The sequence below is a fragment of the Bubalus bubalis genome, chromosome 6 (assembly GCF_019923935.1).
Source record: "Bubalus bubalis isolate 160015118507 breed Murrah chromosome 6, NDDB_SH_1, whole genome shotgun sequence".
NCBI classification, from domain to species: Eukaryota; Metazoa; Chordata; class Mammalia; order Artiodactyla; family Bovidae; genus Bubalus; species Bubalus bubalis.
The window spans coordinates 23,828,955-23,849,473 of record NC_059162.1 but is presented as its reverse complement, the minus strand read 5'-3'; the positions used below and the strand labels follow the sequence as shown (position 1 = coordinate 23,849,473).

General features: G+C 44.5%; 1 protein-coding gene across 2 annotated transcripts in view; it reads right to left on the bottom strand.

The window, feature by feature from the left end:
• The window catches only part of ZNF697 (zinc finger protein 697), a 34,946-nt gene extending 27,519 nt beyond the window's left edge, over positions 1 to 7,427 (bottom strand). The window contains exon 1 of one of the 2 annotated variants that reach the window (XM_044944472.2): positions 7,157 to 7,427. The gene's annotated coding sequence lies outside the window, so the exon portion shown is untranslated. The remainder of the gene's footprint in view (positions 1 to 7,156) is intronic. The other variant, XM_006049352.4, reaches the window with a different exon arrangement.
• Positions 7,428 to 20,519: the final 13,092 nt, after the last annotated feature.

The window sequence follows — 20,519 nt, the reverse complement described above, 5'->3', positions numbered from 1 at the left end:
ACCCAGAACAGCCAAAAATAAATAAAATTAAAAATAGGCTGCTGTGCGCCTAAAAGTGCTCAAAAAAATAAAGTCTACGGGATTTCCCTGGTGACTCAGTGACTAAGAATCCACCTTGCAATACAGGGGACACAGCTTCAGTCCATGGTCGGGGAGCTAAGATCCCACGTGCCATGGAGCAACTAAGCCTGGCTGCCACAACTACTGAAGCTGAAGCACTCTGGATCCCACAAGACACAACTAGAGAGTCTGTGCACCGCAAGGAAAGATCTCACCTGACACATCAAAGATTCTGCGTGCTGTAGCTAAGATCCAACGCAGCCAAATAAATGTTTTTAAAATAATTTAAAAGATTAAAAAAATAAAATCTATTTTTTTAAAAATTTATATGTGCATATAAAAGGTCCTTTCCCCATCTAATATAACACATAAGCTACACCCTTTGCCATATCTCTTTATAAAAAACTGGCAGTGCCATCATATTAGGAAAGCATCAAAGTAAATGTTTTAAAGTGTAATATATCCATTCATTCAGCAATTTTTTTTTAACATGTACCATGTGCTACCCATTACACTAAGTTCTGTCTTATGGAGATTACATTCAGATGAAATCATTCCTAAAACCCACTGCTTTCGAAACTACCTACTGCTACCAGAAATCATTGTCAATACCTGCATGAGGGGTTTTTTTTGTTTTTTTTTTTTTTTCCTTAAGAGATTCTTTGAAATTCACCAAGGTTCTTACCTGTTGGAAAAAAAGTTGAATAACTGGAAAGGTGTTCTTCCCAGAGTGCCCTGTTTAAGCATGATCAAGCATCAGAGATGAGCTAACCTCCTGAATAGGCAGGACACTGAGACCAAAATGATGTTTCTTATTAATAAAACCCAGAAAGAATGGTTCTTGTTTTGTAAGTCTGGGTAAGATGCTGACAAAGTTCTCGGGAGAAAATATATCTCAAATGCCTCTCTGAATGAATGTAGGCTCTTTTCCCCTTGACACACATTTTAGCAAATTAGAGCTGTGTGCACATGACCCTGACTTGACCCTCTGCAGGAAGGGGAAACTAAAGAACTGCAGGTGGTGCTCCACACATCTGACTGGAACATTGTTGCCAGCCTCTGGATGTACTGTGCATGACTTGCTGAACAAGTGCAGGGACCCCAAGAACTGTGTACATGCAAAGTTGCTTCAGTTGTGCCCGACTCCTTGTGACCCTGTGGACTGTAGCCAGCCAGACTCCTCTGTCCATGGGATTCTCCAGCCAAGACTACTGGAGTGAGCTGCCATGCCCTCCTCCAGGGGATCTCCCTGACTCAGGGACTGAACCTGAGTCTCTAGTCTCCTGCATTAGCAGGTGAGTTCTTTACCACTAGCACCAGCTGGGAAGCCCAAGAACTGCCCTGCTGCTAAGCTGCTAAGTCACTTCAGTCGTGTCCGACTCTGTGCAACCCCATAGACGGCGGCCCACCAGGATCCCCCGTCCCTGGGATTCTCCAGGCAAGAACACTGGAGTGGGTTGCCATTTCCTTCTCCAATAAGAACTGCCCTATCCTCATTTAAAATGACTGATGTGCTTTTAAGAACCCCCACACACTGTGTTTATACCAAGGCGTCCACAGCACTGTGGGGCCTTGAGGTCAGGGAAAAGAAGGCTCAGGAGATGGCAAAGCCTCTTCACCCACAGAGGGGCAGCTGCTGATCTTTTTAGCATCCCCATTAATACATGATGCAACAAAACCCAATTCCATACCCCATACAAATCATGCTACTCTTCTCAGAGGTAAAAACAGAAGGAACTATCTTCCTCCTCATTCCAGCCTTTTTTCCCCCCCATATCTGCAGCAGCAGGGAAACCCCTCCAGTTTTCTCTGACATGCACCATAGAGGCCTCTCCTAGAAGATATGGCAGAAGGTGTGTCTGACAGCAAGGAGGAAGGTACTGAAGCTGTGACCCCACCCAGGCTGTGAAGTGAAAGTTGCTCAGTCGGGTCTGACCCTTTGCGACCTCATGGACTGCAGTCCATGGAATTCTCCAGGCCAGAATACTGAAGTGGGTTGCCATTCCCCTTCTCCAGGGGATCTTCCCAACCCAGGGACCAAACCCAGGTCTCCCGCATTGAGGGCAGATTCTTTACCAGCTAAGCCACCAGGGAAGCCTATCTACCCAGCATCAATAAAACACCATCATCGTTTAGCACTAATCAAGCTCGTACAACTGAGCAATACCCAGATCTGCTCTCATTTATTTCCAGAGGGTGCTTAATTTTTCGGGCAGTCTGGTGAAAAGGATGAAAATTATAATAACTGAGAAAATGACCCTCCGATCTCTCTCTTACAAACTGGCAACATGCAAATAATGTTTCATGCCTGCACTTTTGCATTTTGAGTCATTACCAGTTCATTACCAACTCACAATTCCTGAAAGTCCACCATATGCCGGGGTGTGTTCTGGACATGCAGTCCCTGCCTTGCGCAGAGAATAGGCAAATTCCAGCACACGGTGGGGGCTCATTCAAGTCTACACTCATCAAGAAGACACTGAGCCTCAGGTATTTCAGGCAATGCCAAAGGTTAGAGGAGAGCCTGAATGTGGCCTGGAGTGGTCAAGAAAGGCTACAGAAGGGGGAAAGGGTGAGACTTGCCCTGGAGGGAAGACAGAAAGAATTCAGATAATAGGCTGTGAGAAAACGGGAAAGAATTCCAGGGAAACAGTTCTATGACCAAAGGTCTTATTATGGATTCTGAACCTGGTCTTTCCAAATGATGGCCATGGGATTATGAGGGCATAAAAATAATGAATGTATGAAAAACCCCGGGCCTGTCACATGAGATCCATTAGGATGCATTTAGAAGCCCAACAATATTCCAGGAAGGAAATCTGTAAAGTGAAGAACCTCAGAGGAAGAACATAGATCTAGCAGTTTTCTCCCAGGAAAAACAAAAACACACCCGTTTTGAAAACAGACCTAAATTCCAGTCTATCTCCAACATCTGGGACTCTAAGCAAGATCCCTAATTTCTCTCTGAGACCCAGTTTCCTCCTTTTTTAGAACAGAGATGATAGTAATATGTAAATCATCAGATTAAGACAATGCATAGAAATTCTCTAGTTTAATAGCTGATACATAGATGTCCAATATACAGTAACTCCTTCATCACGTTAAAAAAAAAAAAAGCATAAAAAACAGGTGTATCAGTGGTAAAGAATCCGCCTGCCAAGCAGGAGATGTGGGTTCAATCCCTGGGTCAGACAGATCCCTTAGAAAAATAAATGCCCACTCCAGGACTTTTGTCTGGGAAATCCCATGGACAGAGGAGCCTAGCAGACTGCAGTCCATGGGGTCACAGAGTCAGATATGACTTAGCAAATAAACAACAATAGTTGACACATAAATGTTCAATATACAATAACTCTTGTCATTACATTAAAATAAAACAAAAGCATAAAAAGCTTTCCAGTTAGAGATAAATGAGCAACTACAAAACTGCAATGTCTTTAAGGAGTATTTGAAAGTCTGATTTGTCTTGAACTTCTATATGCCACATTTTAATCCTAGTAGACTGCTTGGGCTATAAAAGTCAAAGTGACGTGATGGAGTCATTGGCCTAGTTGGAAATAGCAGGATGATCTTCGTAGTGGTACTTTCTAGAAAGCACATTGAACTTTCACAACTGAGAAGAAAATATCACCTCCAAGAACATGGCAAAAGTCATTGTTTATCCCCTTGGGATTAATCCCTTCTATATCCTGCCTATAGAGTTTTAAAATTTAGGCTAGCTAAGACCCTATTCACGGAGAAGGCAATGGAACCCCACTCCAGTACTCTGCCTGGAAGATCCCATGGATGGAGGAGCCTGGTGGGCTGCAGTCCATGGGGTCGCTAAGAGTCGGACATGACTGAGCGACTTCACTTTCACTTTTCATTTTCATGCACTGGAGAAGGAAATGGCAACCCACTCCAGTTTTTTCTTGCCTGGAGAATCCCAGGGACGGGGGAGCCTGGTGAGCTTACGCCTATGGGTTCGCACAGAGTCGGACACGACTGAAGCGACTTAGCAGCACTAGCAGCAGCAGCAAGACCCTATTCAACAACTCTTAATGAGTGTCTTTGTACTAGACACTGTAACAGATCCATTTAGGGTCTCCAAACGCAAGAACAAAATGAAAAGGTCTAGATGCTTTAGAGTTACATCTGCAGTGAATCCTTACAGGTCTATAAAAAGGCTCCATCTTCCTTTTCACAGAAAGAGATAAATTAAGACATATGTGTTCTTTCAGTTCTTTCACTCATTCCTTCATTTAGTCATGTTTTTCATATAGCATCCTCTGTGCACTTGTTAGGTTTAAAGTATAGGGTACAGAGCCATTGCCCTCAGGGATTTACTTTTTGAAGGGGAGAAGGAGAACATCTAACCATCACAAGGCAGACCAGAGATGGGTATCCTTCAGAGGATGCAGAGTACAATGGGGATAAGATGGATTCTGATTGGGAGGTCTAGGAAGACTTCTATAAGACTTCTGCACCAGCTGGGCTAGAATTTGGAGACAAAAATCAGGGCAGGGCAGGGATGCCCAACAGGCATGGAGTTCAACTTGAGGAGACACACAGGTGGAAGAATGCTACATCTCAGACTAGGGAGCTCTTAGCTGCAAGAATGGATAGGTAATATGAGTGGCCCAGGTCCAGTGGAGAACAGAGGTAGGCAAGCACTGAATTGTTAAGGGTTTTGAATGCCAAACTCTGGAGTTTCCTTTCTGATTACATTAACACTACATACTATGTACTAAGAAACCTGTTAGGAAAGGGGTGGGGTGGGGCGGGGGTGGGGGGAGCTGCGCAGAATGAAGGAAAAGAAAAAAAGAAGTAGGAGCACAGATCAAAGGAAAAGCCCAAATGGCATTAACAGGATCAGGCTCCAGACCTCTTAAAGACATTGCAGAGTTTTGTTTTTTTTCTCACTCTACATGAACAGGCAAGATCTTTCTTGCTTTAAGTTATCATCTTTAACCAGCTTTTACCCTTTCTCCTTGCCTTAACTAGACATCAGAAATTGGGCAAATGTGTAGCTACAGAGGAAATCCAAAGAGCTTTGAGGGGAAGGAGAGGAAATGTGATGCAACCCCATCATCCTTAGTCATGCAACCTTCAGCGAGGTCACCCTTTCCAGGCCAATTCAGTTCCATCACCAGTGCTTCTCAACCTGATTTCTTTCCATTCATTCCCTTAATCCCAGTCATTTTTGAAGGCCATCTATGTTCTCCTTTCTGTAAAAGGTAGCCTGACTTCCCATTTATGACCTTTGTTCACTATGGTATCATCATATTCTTCTTGGGGCCCAGCTAAACTTTGAATATCAAATTTCCCCCAGCGATAACCTCCACGTCCAACACGCACACACACAGCCAATATGCTCCAATTGGAAATCTTCTGAATTCACAGAGCGCGTTCTCTTTATTTCACCATTCTCATGTCCTCAGCCTCAACAACTGGGTTTTTCCCCACTCCATTCTTAAGTCACTCCAGATGCCTCATCTCTTCTAGAGAAGCCAGACAGAAAGGTTTGTTTTTCCCCATAAGCTATTTATATAGGAGACAGGACTCTGTGCCTACCACATCATCATGAGCCTTGGGTACTCCTGCCTCACCACCCAAATGCCATCTTTAAAGATTCATTTGGCTCTTAAAACACGGCACATTAAATAATATCCCTATGTTGGCTTAAGAGAAGAAGGCTTTCCTGGTAGCTGAGCAGGTAAAGCCGCGGAAATGCAGGAAACCCCGGTTCGATTCCTGGGTTGGGAAGATCTGCTGGAGAAGGGACAGGCTACCCACTCCAGTATTCTTGGGCTTTCCGCGTGGCTCAGAGAGTAAAAATACTTGTAGAGCAGTAAACTAAACAGAATTAGGGGACGAGGGTGGGGGTAGAAAGGAGAAACGGGCTGCTTAGGCGAGGGAGTTCAGGTACACAGCTGTAACACCTGGGCTGTGTTCAAAGTTGCCCACTCATCCATCACAGTAGCCATTATCCAACCGCCTTCACCACACCCTGAGTCCCACGAGAGGAGGATAAAGCCATCGGGGATGCAGAGTATTCAAGTCAACCTACAGGTAAAGGACAAATAGGCCAGGTATCAGAGCAAAGATAAACACCACCAGATTGAATCCAGCTCACGTAGCAAGGGTGGGTGATTCATTATTTGGGGTAGGGACGGGGCGGTTAGGAAAAAGGAAAATCGGAAAGTCCCAGAGGAAGTGGCCATCCGATTCTCGAAACGTGGCCATCAGGTACTCTCAGCTGACTCCCTGTTGCACTGACCCTCCCCCTCAACCTCTTACTCGTCCTCGCCTCCCATCACGCTTCACCCGGTGCCTCCACTGAGAGTCCTCCGTCTCGGCATTCCCCCTGGATGACGGTACCAGCCTGGCCACACCGGCGACATGGGCGTTTCGGGGTGCGAAGCCTACCGGAGCTAAACGGCGGCGACCACTCCCAGGACAGCGAGCTGCTGCTGCCCCATCTACCCTCTCATCCCCATTGTGCCATTTGTCCAGTCTGATGGCAGCCCAAGCCGCTACTCCGAGTCAGGTTAGAATGCAGCTGAGAGGAAAAGGGAGCACACCTTTCACAAGGACCCGAGATGATCCGCTGGCCCTCCTCGGAGTCTTCCATCCCCACTGTCCATAGCCCCAAGTGGGGCTGGGGGCGCGGGGAGACAAGGCGAGGGGGCTGCAGTCGGTACCCGTCCGCAGCTGCACACAAAGCCCTTCACCTTCTCCTTGCCTCCCAAGCTCCTCCCTGGGCTTCGTTTTTTTCCGAGGGTCTCGGATGCCCCCTTCGGTGGTCGGCGGGACGGTCTGACTGCCTCTCCAAACGCTGCCTCCTCCCTCGCTACTCAGCCTCATTCTCCCCGCGCCTCGCCACAGATCCCTAAAGGAGCTCGGTCCCGGCTTGGGGGGCCTTAAGTACACCCCCACCTCGCGCCCACAGCCCCGGGGCCCCTGCGCCCGGGGTGAACAGACAACGGTACAAGTTCGCCCAGCGGTATGGCCACCCGCTCAGGGGCGCACGCCCCATCCCGGCAGCAGTCCGGTCGGGTCCCGATCAGCCCCATCCCCGGGCGGCGTGGGAGCCCTGCCGCAGCCACGCTCCTACCTGCGCGGCGTCGGGTGCGGCAAGGGGCGAGGGCACCGCACGCCCGGGCCCAAGCCCCGCGCCGCGGCGCGACTGCCCTTGTGCTGCTGCTGTTGCGGCGGCAGCGGCGGCGGGTGCAGCGGCCGCGGGCTGGCTGGCAGACTGGCTGGTGGCCCGGCTGACTCCTCACTGGGGCTTCCTGTAGGGCTGGACAAAGGACATTTCCTGGGAGGAGCAGGGGAATGTTCCCAGCATGCCTCGATTTGTAGTTCCTGGGGACTTCCTGCCACCACGGCAGCGGGCGCCCGGGAGGCAGCCCCGGCCGGACTAGGACCCCGGGCCTGGAGGAGAGGCGCTACGGCCTTCCCCGAAGCGCTCTCGGGAAGGGAGCGGCGGGCTGGTCGGACCCTGGGCCCCGCCCTGCGGCTCGCGCCTAGCCCGCGGCTCGGGTGGGCGCCGGGCGCCCTAGTCCCTGAGTAGAGTCCTGCCACTGACCTGTCGCTGTGTGCGGGGGGACTGCGATGGGAGAGGCCTTTTTTTTTTTTTTTTTTTAAGAAATGAAGAAGCTGGGGATGGGTTCGCTTTAGGTCAACTGGGTTTTTTAAAATAGATTTTCTTTTTTCTGTTTTAAGTCACCGGAATGCTGCTGGGGGCGAATGAACGAAGTTGACTGCTCACCAGGAATTCAGATTCCTTAAGATCTTGGCTCTTCATCCTTAAAACCAGAAGAGCTGATTGTTCCCAGATCCTGACCCAATGGCATTCCTCCCTGCGATGTTGGCCTTGTCCCAAGCATCTTTTCAAGAAAAGTAATTCAACTAAGAGATTGAAAACAAACTACATGAATTAACTATAAGACACGTAAAAACCCATGTGCTCTTGAATAAGGAACTTGCTGGACTCTCTGCCTATCTTTTCCTTTCACATTTTAGGATTCAGTTTCCTGGGTTCTACAAAACGGACGTGGTGGCCACTGTAGAGCCTGTGAAGGGGTTAGGGAAGGAGGAGCTTGGCTACAACAGAGAAACTCTGCTTTCAGACTATCAAGGGTCTGTAACATCCTCCACCAATTCCTGTGTAGTTCCCAGGACCCTCATGGGAAAATCAAGGAAGGGCCACTTAGAGACTACATGACTAACCACAGGCATGGAATGGGCTGGATTAATTTAAGGTGTAGAATTGATGAGAAGCACGAAGATATGCTTGCTTTCCTTCCAGGAGTTCCTATTGCATGGCACTGTGTCCATTGTCCACCTAAATGAACCGTGCTGCGATCCTCGAATTTTCCATTCCCTACAAATTACTATTCCTTAATGGTTTGCAGTCTGGTAACATTCCAGTGAAAGCGTGCCCCTCTCCCAAAAGATAAATTGGTGATAATGGTTTGGCAAATCTTTCGACCTTTTCTAGGGTTCAGCTTGGGGAAAAAAATGATATACTCGCTTGTAGCATTTAACATTATCTACCAGGCCTTGTTGAAGCTGTTTTCTGCCATGCTTCTAATATGGTACCCTCTCCTCCTTCTACATCTCTAACTTCAGCTCATGATACCTGAAACTTCACTATTTCCAGGCAAGAGTGCTGGAGTGGATTGCCATTTCCTTCTCCAGGGGATCATCCCTGGATCTTCCCGACCCAGGAATCGAACCCGGGTCTCCCACATTGCAGGCAGACTCTTTACCGTCTGAGCCACCAGGGAAACCCCCCACTATCTCTATCCCATATCAAACCTCATCCTCATTTTATTTTGCCAACCCAAGTTAATTCATCACTTTAACAAAGATCAGTTTAACTCTTACTAGTCACTATGCCTAGAGTAGACAAATGATAACATTCAACAGTAGGATATCTACTGAGTAACTTAACTACAAGCTATGTCTTACCCTCTGGCTTCCCAGGTGGGCAGTGGTAAAGAATACGAGTGCCAATGCAGGAGATGCAGATTTGATCCCTGGATCGGGAAGATCCCCTGGAGTTGGAAATGACATCCAACTCCAGTACTCTTGCCTGGACTATTCCATGGACAGAGGAGCCTGGTGGGCTGCAATCCATAGTGTCAAAAAGAGTTGGACACAACTGATCCACTGAGCATGCATGCCCTCGAGTCTTACCCTCAAGAAGCTCACTCTAGTTAACGTCACACAGACAATTACCACACGGTATTTAAAGAAGATGTCTGTGTTCCCCAAAAGTGGTGCTCTTTCCATAAACTCTTTTGTTCCAGTGAGAATAGGAGTAGGACAGGAGTGACCAGAAGAGGGAATGGGAGACAAGAAAATGCAGATAGTATATTGGGATGCTTAGTGTGTGAAATGTAGTTTTGTAGGGGGTGTGGGGAGCTGGGAAGGAAGTAGGATCCAAGGAGGATTCTCTGCTTGTAAGAGTTTTATTTGGTTTTTAAGATGAGAGCTCCTTGGGGATGTTTAAATGCTGATGGGAAAGGACTAGGAGACAGAGAGGGTGAAGACAGAGAAGACAGAAAGGGTAAGGGATTAGGCATTCAACAAATACTTGTTGAATTAACTAATTCCTGTTACAGATCATTGCTGAAGATATTGAGGTTGCAATTAATACACTGCACATTCCCAGCAAAAATATGCAGAGTTTGAGACCAGACAGAAATGACATTCCTTTCTCCCTCGTCATCGGCCCTCCCCCACACTCCTTGTCCTCAGGGGAAGGTAATAGATAATCTGATAAAGGGGGGGAAAGAAGGGCTCCCCAGCTGTTAGAGGATGGATGTCAAGTTCTCCAATTCAATGACAAGTTCCAAAAGCACTCAGCAACTTCAGAAAAGTCTAAGCTTTTAAGACTGTGGGTTTGGATATTATTTTATTAGTAAAGTAAGCAAATATTTTACCCTTGCTTTTTTTTTTTTTTTTTTTTGACTTTACTTTGGCATAGACTAGATAACTGTTTTCATCCTCACCTTTCAAAATGGGAAATTGCACCTACATTTTTTAAGCTTCAAGTATAAGGTGGACCACTATTGTTTTTCTTACCCTTGAGAGCATCCATCTCCCTTTTTTGATAACAGCAACTTTGGGAAAATAATTCCCTTCCCAACCCTTAGTCATTGTGGTTTAGAGAGTGGCAGATCATGGTGGATACAAGATCAACATGTACCAACAGAACAGATTCTGTTGCTGTGCAAGGTTTAAGCTAACGGAAGAAGCAGAACTGAGAAAAGATGTGTGTGGGGGGCGGAATACTATCACAAGCAAATCCTTATGCTATTGTTGATTATGCCTGAAGCCAAAATACTCCTAGACTTTTTAGTTACGTGAGCCAAAACATTCTCTTTGGCCTTACGTTATTTTGAATTAAGTCCTGTCTCTTATGGCCAAGAGAGTTCTATAGAGCTAGCTGGTCATGGGGTATTGTGATGCAGATTCTTAAATGTGCAATTGGCTAAGTTGAGGAAGGGTGATAGTAGAAAGGACCCCTCTGTATGGGGCTGGAGAATTGGAAGTACTTGTGATATGGTAATCAAAAAATAGAGTGAAAGGTCTCAGACCCCAGCATTGCAAGGGTGGAGTTTTAGAGGTCTTGATTGACATATGTCAGGGTTTGCAAAGGTTTGGGCTCCCTGTAGTTTTTATAAATGTTCTAAAGAAACAGACATGCTGATATTGAACCTGGGCCTATGTAGAAGCAATGAGGAAGGAATTACAGTCTGGCTAAAAGATGCTCTTTCTCCCTCTAGCCAGGAAACTTAAATGGTCAAGAATCAGATGTATTGAGCCATGCCAGATTGGAAAAATGAAATTCTCTGTTCCTTCCAGAGTGACAGCAAACGTTTGAAGATTACAAAGCAAAAACAAACGTCTGATAATGGAAAGACTGTTTGCAGAGTCTATATCAGACTCCTCCTACTATGCCATTCCTGTCTAAGAAAGGGAAGAAATAACCCCATTTTAAATAGGGTGACTATATAATTTATCATCCAAATGGAACAATTTTGAGTGTGAGTAGGGGTGCTATTAATAATTACACTGGAGTGACAGCTCAAAAACAGGTCACCCTAATTAAAGGAGCTATACACTAGAACACAGCCTCGGTTCAAGAGGCCAATCTTTAGTCTTCTTTACCCCCAGTTCATTGATTCAAATTGCCCCTAGGCAGAGGTCAAGATGGTAGTCATTAGGCTGAAGACTGAAAGGTGAATCAGCCCTAAAATCTTTACTTAAAGACTGAGCCCCTCAGGTCAATGTTTAGAGTGCAGCAGAACTCCACACCACTGAACTACATTAGCAAGTGGGAGCTTAAAGTAATGTAGTCCCAAAATGGGGAACTCTCCGGAATTCCCATGGCAGTTGTGGTCACATAGGAAAACAGTCAATAAGAATCTTTCTTGAGAGTTAAAGTGAAAATAGCTAAACTGATCAAAGAACTGTAGATTTGTCTGTAAGAGGCTGTCACCCTCCCCCCCACCCCTGTCTCTGCATCCTCAGTTCCAGGGCTGGGTCTGTAACCCAGGCCCGCCAGTCAGCACCTCCCACATCCCAGACCAGCAATGGGGTCAGACTTGGGCGCGTGACCGGGAAGCGAAGGTTAAAGACGCCCTCATTCCCTGTTGGAATTGCTAATTGAAAAGACAACACTAACTGGAGATGCTGGAGGGTGTGGCCTGAAAGTGGAGTCAAAACAAAGAAAAGCGGAAAGAGGGAGGATCCATCCCCCGACACAACATAATGTGATTGAGTTGGATTTCTGCCTGTTTCAAGAGAAGTAATTCTGACTAAACGCGGAGATTCTGACTGCTTCTCAGTGTTTCTCATGGTGGAAATTCTCAGGAAAGAGGCGAGAATGGGACAGGGGGAGACTCACAGGGCAACACTATCAGTGAAGTGCTCTCAGCAGACCCCCTGATGTTGACAGTACCAGCTTTCTAATCCGATCATCCAGGCTGTATGATAAACCGACCCTAGGATGGAAATGACCCAGACACATGGATCAGTCAGTGCCTGACTGTTGGGAGAACTCAGTCATGTTTTCCTCATTCTACTGGCTCTTTTGTTAAAAAAAAAAAAAGATTTTCAACTCTTACAGTTATTCTTTAGCCTGATTCACTTGTTAGTAGGTTTTTGCCTAGAGTCAGCCCCAACTCCTGTCCCAACCTTTCTGAGGGGAGCTCTCTCTCATCCTAAACCTAAACGTCGCTTCATTATAGAGACTTTCTCTGACCACTCTATCTAAAATGATCCCCCCCTTCTTTGTTAGTCTTTTATTCTCCATATTTGAAACATTTTATCCCTTGTTTTCCCTGTTTCCTTTCTCTCCTGCAAGTAGCCTAAAACTCCATGACAGTAAGCTTTATATCTGTCTTATTCATAGCTTTGTCCCAAGAATCTAGCACAATACTCAGCTGTTATAGCAGAAAAGATACCTGTGGAGCACATTTAATAAAGAAATATGTTTTAAGCAACTGAGAAGGAGTATCAGTGTTCACTTGTGGGCAACCTCTCTTGGATACACCTTTTTAAAATGGAAATATAGTTACTGTTCAATGTTATATGACTTGTAGGTATTCAAGGTAGTGATTTTTAAAGGTTATATTCCATTATAGTCATTATAAAATATTGGTTATATTCCCTGTGTTGTACAATATATCCTTGTAGGCTTATTTTATACATAATAGTTTGCATTTCTTAATCCCTGTCTCTATCTTGCCCCTGCCCCCTTTCCCCTCCCTAGTGGGTACCACTAGTTCTCTATATCTGTCAGTCAGCTTCTTGTTTGTTGTATTTGCTAGTTTGCTATTATATTTTTGTTCTTGTTTAATCGAAATATAGTTAATTTAAAATCTTGTGCTAATTTCAAGTATACAGCAAAGTGATTCAGTCATATATTTATATGACTGTATCTATATATTCTTTTTCAGATTCTTTTCTAAGTTAATACAAGATACTGAGTATAATTCCCTGTGCCTCACAGTAGGTCCTTATCATTTGCCTATGTATGTGTAGTAGTGTGTAAGTTAGTTGAATTTTAAAATTCCACCTATAAGTGATATCATACAGCTTTTGTCTTTTTCTGACTTATTTCACTAGCATAATGCCTTAGAAGTCCATCGGATGCACTTCTCTCTCTCTCTTTTTCTGAAATTTATTTTTGGCTGCACAGATGCTTAGTTGTGACAATCAAGCTTAGTTGCTCCGTGGCATGTGGGATATAGTGGCACGTGGGATTAGTTTCTCCATGGCATGCGGGATATAGTTCCACGACCAGGGATGGAACCTGTGTCTCCTGCATTGGAAGGCGAATTCTTAACAACTGGACCACCCAGGAAGTCCCCGTTGAATACACTTTTTTAAAGTAAACTTTTTATTAAACTATTTTGTATAAAAATGACATCAGACTTTTATTAAAGTCTGATGTGTTCAGATATTGAATATCTTAATCCCTGGAAGAGAATTTGGGGGAGGGTAAAGTGGGAATATTTCCCATCTGATCAAAAGCAGTGGAGGGAAGAGCACATTTTACCAGGATTAGCTGGGCCAGGGGCTGGCTTTCAAATAGTCTGCCTCCTACACATGACTCCCCTCTCCCCCAGAGCATGAGCAGAAGACTGTGTTTGTTGTCATTGCTTTGCTGAGCTCCATACAGCCTGGAACCCCTTATCCCTGAAGGATGGGGAGAGAAGTAAAATAAATTCTGAGCCACAGGAAAATAAATAGTAACAGACTAAGGTATAGATTTCCATCACCTATGTATGCCAAAGATTAGAAAGATATTTGATCCACTAATCTTCTAAAATAAGTCTGTATTTGACTGAATGGAGAAAGATATCCTCTCTCTAAGGTTAGAAGCAAAATAGGGATACCCAATATCACTACTACTCTTCCACTTGGTACTGGAAATCTATGGCAACCCAACAAGAGAAGAAAAATCAAAGGTATAAATATTAAAAACAGAGAAACAAAACTGTTATTTACAGATATGTGATCATCCACGTGGAACTTGTTGTAAACAATGAATCATCTATTTGCTTAGATTCACAAATTGTCTCTGTTTCACAAATAAGGAAAATGAGTCTCTGAGAGGCTACATTTATCCAAGTTTGCTCAAAAGTACACCTCAGAGACTGAATTTAAGGCCTCATGAGGCAAGAAGGAAGAACAAGAACACTGACAGTGAGACTGTGAAGGGGAGAGCAGTGCCGTTCCATCCATCCATCCATCCGTTCACTCAGTGGTTGGACACTTACTGCGTTAGCGTATATTTTCTCCCTTCTGTGCACACTGCTTGGTTCCAGTGATGCCAAAATGAAAGCCGTGTGTCCTGATAGCAGTCTGGTGGGAAAATGACACCGCATGAGCAGATGGCTGTGCCTGAGCTCACATAGCAAACTGGGGCACAGGAGAAGCTGGGATTCTCAGAGATGGCTTTCCCAGTGCTGACGCCAGAACTGAGACTTAAAGAATACAGGCGGGTGTTCTTTTTTTATTGGAGTACATATATATATGTTTATCCCTCATTTTTGGATTTCCCTCCCTTTGAGGTCACCTCAGAGCACTGACTAGAGTTCCCTGTGCTCTACAGTAGGTTATACATTCGTATACAGTAGGTTCTCATTGTGGTGATTTAGTCACCAAGTTGTGTCTGACTCTTGTACCCTATGCATTTTCCAGACAAGAATACTGGAGTGGGTTGCCATTTCCTTCTCCAGGGGTATCTTCCCGACCCCAGGATGGAACCTGGGTCTCCTGTATTGCAGGCAAATTCCTTACTGACTGAGCCACCAGAGAAGCCCTCATTAGTTATCTATTTTATACATAGTATCGATAGTGTATATATGGCAATCCCAGTCTCCCAACTATTCCACCTTCAGTTCAGTTCAGTTCAGTCACTCAGTCGTGTCCAACTCTTTGCGACCCCATGAATCGCAGCACATCAGACCTCCCTGTCCATCACCAACTCCCGGAGTTCACTCGGACTCATATCCATCGAGTCAGTGATGCCATCCAGCCATCTCATCCTCTGTCATCCCCTTCTCCTCCTGCCCCCAATCCCTCCCAGCATTAGAGTCTTTTCCAATGAGTCAACTCTTCGCATGAGGTGGCCAAAGTACTGGAGTTTCAGCTTTAGCATCATTCCTTCCAAAGAAATCCCAGGGCTGATCTCCTTCAGAATGGACTGGTTGGATCTCCTTGCAGTCCAAGGGACTCTCAAGAGTCTTCTCCAACACCACAGTTCAAAAGCATCAATTCTTCGGCGCTCAGCCTTCTTCGCAGTTCAACTCTCACATCCATACCCTCCCCACTTAATATCCATATCCTTGTCCTCTATGCCTTTTTCTCTATTTCTGCTTTTCAGGTAAGTTCCTCTATACCATCTTTCCAGGTTACACATATATGTGTTAGTATACAATATTTATTTTTCTCTGACTTATTTCACTCTGTGTGAGTCTCTGGGCCCATCCATGTCACTGCAAATGGCACAATTTCATTCTTTTTATGGCCAAGTATTATTCCATTGGATCTTTCAGTGGAGAGCAAACTAATCAATCCTAAAGGAAATCAATCCGGAATATTCATTGAAAGGATGGATGCTGAAGCTGAAGCTCCAATACTTTGGCCACCTGATGCAAAGAGCCAACTCATTGGAAAAGACCCTGATGCTGGGAAAGATTGAAGGCAGGAGGACAAGAGGGCTGCAGAGAATGAGGTGCTTAGAGAGTTTCACCAACTCAACGGACATGAACTTGAGCAAACTCCGGAAGATAGTGGAGGACAGGCAAGTCGGGCATGCTGCAGTTCATGGGATCACAAAAAGTTGGGCACCACTTGGCGACTGAACAAGTATTCCACTGATGTATGTACACATCTTCAACAGAGGAATGGATATAGAAGTAGCTTTTCTGAGTGAGGAGCTGGACATCAAGTGAGGGAGATGCTGTAGAGTAGTGGATGGGGCAGACGGTCCTGCAGGATGGTGATGATTGAGGCTCGAAAAGTAGGCATAAACCAGGACCTGCATGACACTGTGTGTATGTTAGTCTCTCAGTCATGTCCAACTCTTTGTGACCCCTTGATCTGTAGCCCCCAAGGCTCCTCTGTCCGGGGGATTCTTCAGGCAAGAATACTGGGGTGGTTTGCCATTTCCTTCTCCAGGGGATCTTCCCAACCCAGGGATTGAACCCAGGTCTCCCACATTACAGGTGGATTCCTTACCATCTGAGCCACCGGGGAAGCCCAAACATGAGCATGATGCATTGGCTGGGAATCAAACCAGGGCTCCTGCATGGGAGGCAAGAATTTTACCACTGAATGATTCTGTAAACTTTGCTAACTAAAGAGTGTGGGCTGTGGATACAGTACTGAAGTAATGAGACAGATTGAAAAGAAAATGGCTCAGTCCTTATAGGTTGAAGGAGGAAGTGGAGTTACACTGTTTTTTCTTTTACTGTGTGTACACGCAACAGCAGCAATTATCATTTCCATTGGCATGCCAGTTTTCCTATAGTTTACCACTAGTCACAGCTTTTTAAATGATGTGACCAAAAACCTTATCCTAATTTGAATAGCGTTGTTTTAGCATCAGCAGACTTGAAAGGTACTTTCCACCCATTGGGCCTCTCTTTTCGTTGAAGCATTGTGGCTTCATCAACTAGGTTTATCAGGCAAGAGGGTCCCCCAGTGTAGTTCCAGTGAAGCAGAAAAGATAATTCTATTTATTAAAAAATTATTTAGGAAACATTTGCAGTGCTAGGGTACAGCAGTGAATAAAACATGCTTCCTACTCTTGAGGAGTCTTGTAGGCTCAAGTTGACCGGGCAGATAATAACATTTAACACCAGAATCAGCAAACGTTATATGATACTATGCACCAAATCTTGTTCTATATGCTTCCATACATGATTCCTTCAGTCATTTAATATGCTCAACAACGCTATGACAGAGGCTGTTTAAGAGGCAATCCCTGCCCAGCTCAGCCTGCTAGGGGGCTAGGAACCCCAGCAGTAAAGCTCCAGTGTCTGTGTTCTGATCCCCTTTACCTTAATGGCCTGATGACAATCTAATGTGATAAATAGCCTGATGCAGACAAGCTGCATCAGAGTAGCATCCAAGCTGCTACCAACCCAGTCTTAGCGGTCAGAAAACATTTTCTGGTAAAGTTTCAAACTAAGCCTGAGAGGAGGAGTAGGAGTTAGATAAGGTGACAGAGGAAGGGAGAGTTGAAGAAATCTTATATGCAGAAACTCTGAGCTTAGAAACGACTTGGCATTTACTGCAGAGCATCCTGGAAAGTAAAAATGAGGATGAGGGGGTGGGCATGAGGGTAGGGAGGAATAGAAGTAAAATTGGCATTACCTCACACATTAGGGCTAGAAGAAATTGCATAGACAAGTTCCAGAAAATCTTGAAATTGAATATTATATCCCGGTTAAGGCAGGATGACCACTGTTTATTCAAACCAAAATCAGAGTCATTCTTTGGATTCATGGATTCATTTAGGTAATGTCTTAGACAAGTATTTCTTATTAATTACCTTATTAATTATATGGAGTTTTATATCTAAACATTCATCTTTGTTGAAGTGAATAAAATTACACTAAAATAAGTATAAAATCTGTTACTACTGTGATTGAATGGCCATTCTTATATTCAGCATTTACTTATTGAGCATCTACTGTGTCGGGCCTAGTGTATGACACCAGAGGACACCACAGTAAGGATGACAGGTCCTTGAACTTTCACTATGCATATTTCAGCAAATCCTAATAGAGAAACCTGGTGGGCTACAATCCATGGAGTCACAAAACAACTGGACATTACTCAGTGACACAACAAATATCTTAGAAAGTCTGAAAGCGTGGTTTTCATATTTATAGAACATATAAGGCTTTTTTGCCCAAACGTCTACTTTTACAGATAAAGAAACAAGGAAGATTAAGTGATTTACCCAAATTCATATATCTCAGTGTAGTGAGGTGATAAAACTTGACCTTGTACTTCCAAGCCATTACTCTTTTCAGCAATACCTCACCACCGTATATATTCCGAGCCATGCGTTCAAGAGAAGTGTTGCCAAGAAGTTGAGGGGTGCTATAAGTCAGGATTCCCATTGGAGCCCTTCTTTGCCAATCTAACATTTTCCCCCTCTCACAAGGTAACAGCCTACCTATAACCAACTTTGTCCACTTTACAAAAATGTTTTCACATTTTTTATCTCAGGTGAGCTTCAGGGGACCCAATGAGGTAGATTCTGTAGATACAAATACCTCCACAGAGATGAAGAAAATTAGTTTTAGCGGCATGAGCACAATCACAAATGAAGAGCCAGAAAGGCAGGGTCAGCTGCCCTAGGCCTCAATCCACAGAGGCACTCAAATATCCTGGGAATAAACTCGAGATTCTGTTCCATTTCACTCACGTTTCTACCAACACTCTCCAAACTAGTGATGAAATGTAAACTGGTTCTATTCCCACTCAAGAAGGAAGCTTCCTTGGATAGAAATGTAAAAACATTCCCAGGACTGCAGATTTATCTTAGCTGAGATTTTCTGTGATCTACACAGGCCTGTTTCTTGGTGTAATCAGAGTCCTGCCCTAGTTCCAAGAGGACCTGAAATTGGCAGCTGAATTCTGAAACCAAAAGTATGTGACATTGTGCAGGGAAACAGATTTAAATATATATATATATATATATATATGTTTTAATTCTTTTAATATACTTCACATAAAACTCATCTGGTTGGAAAGGAAAAATGAAGAGAGAACAAAAGCTGTAGAAATGTGGTAAATGTTTTATTGGTGTGAAGCCAATAAATAAGTACTGGCAAGAAAACTTTAAAGTGCTTACACACACACACACACACACACACATATATATATATTCACATTATAGATTATACAAGTGATGCGTGAGTACATTCTTGCTAATGTCTGGAATGCTAATGGAGTTAATTAAATATTTAGATTAAAAATAACAGTCACTTTTCACATACTATGCGACCCTTCCAGTGATTTAAGAAAAATATTTTCTTAGAACCATATCTTGAACAAGTCTGTGTAACTAGACCCGAGTAAGTTTTCTCTGCTCATGGTTAAGTGTGAGTGACTAATGCTTTCCAGTTCTGAATGCTGGAAAAACTGTGAAACAAAAGACAATTCCAAATAAGTCAAATATTCTGTTATACTTGGTGCAAATAATAAATCCTTCATTTGAGCCTAAAAAGAGAGTTCATTTTCACTGATGGAAATGGGCATCATCTTTTGTCACCCCTCTATTAAACAATATTGATTTAAAGGGACACCACATTACCCAGGCTCTGGATCTGCCCCCTTGAGGCCTCAATTCATTGGCTGAGGCTCCGTTCTTTTATTCTGCAGATGTTTCTCTTTTTTTAACTCTAAATTCTTTGCTCCTTCCACTATCATATTTCCAGCCTTGTGAATGCTTGTTCTGATAGACTGTACCACGAAAGACTTGTGTTTTATTTTATACTGTTTTCATTGGTTCATGAGATGTTTTGCGCAAATCATTGGTCTGTCTTCGTAGCTAAACTCAAAGCTTCTTGCAGGAGGAATCTCGCTCCACGTCTGTCCTCTCCCTGCCTTCCCACTGAGTGCCCTTGCGGCAGTGTGCACTGGGCTGGTTCACAATCTCTGGAGGGATGTAGAACCTACCTACCTACCTACCTCTTTCTCTTCGACATGATGGAGTAAGACAGGCTTGGATCTGGAACACTTTGCCGCAGAGCTTACACCTGGACAAGTGTCTCCTTGGGAAACAAAATACAAGGAAACTATAAAAGCTAAAGATAAGTACACACATATATAACCAGGGTAAATTATCCCAGGTGGATCAGCCGTGAAGAACCCGTCTGCCAATGCAGGAGATGCAAGAGTTGCAGGTTCGATCCCGGGGTGGGGAAGATCCCCTGGAGGAGGGCATGGAAACCCACTCCAGTATTCTTGCCTGGAGAATTTCATGGACTGAGGAGTCTGGCGGGCTACAGTCCACAGGGTCGCAGAGTCAAATATGACTGATCGACTAACACTTCACACTTCCATGTTTTCCCAGTGTAGAACTACATGTTGGCTGGCCTTGGGTGCCTGGGTGCCGAGGGCAGTCCCCCTCCACAAACTCACTAAGCCTCTTCCTGGACCTGATCCCCCAAGTCAACTCTTTTTGGACCTATAGTCAGCACTCCAGCTGCACCAAGTTTCTGGCTTAATTCCTAACTACTCTCAGCCAGAATCCTTTCTGGTCCTGGACTTCACCTACATTCTCTTCTTTTGCTAACTTTGTTCCCCTCTCCTGCACTGTATAAGCTTGTTTCTTCTGGCTGCTTCCAAAAACACTTCATCCATTGCCAAAGGGCTTGGTAGTAGTTCTTTTAATCATTAACACTGATAGTTATTTATAGAGATTA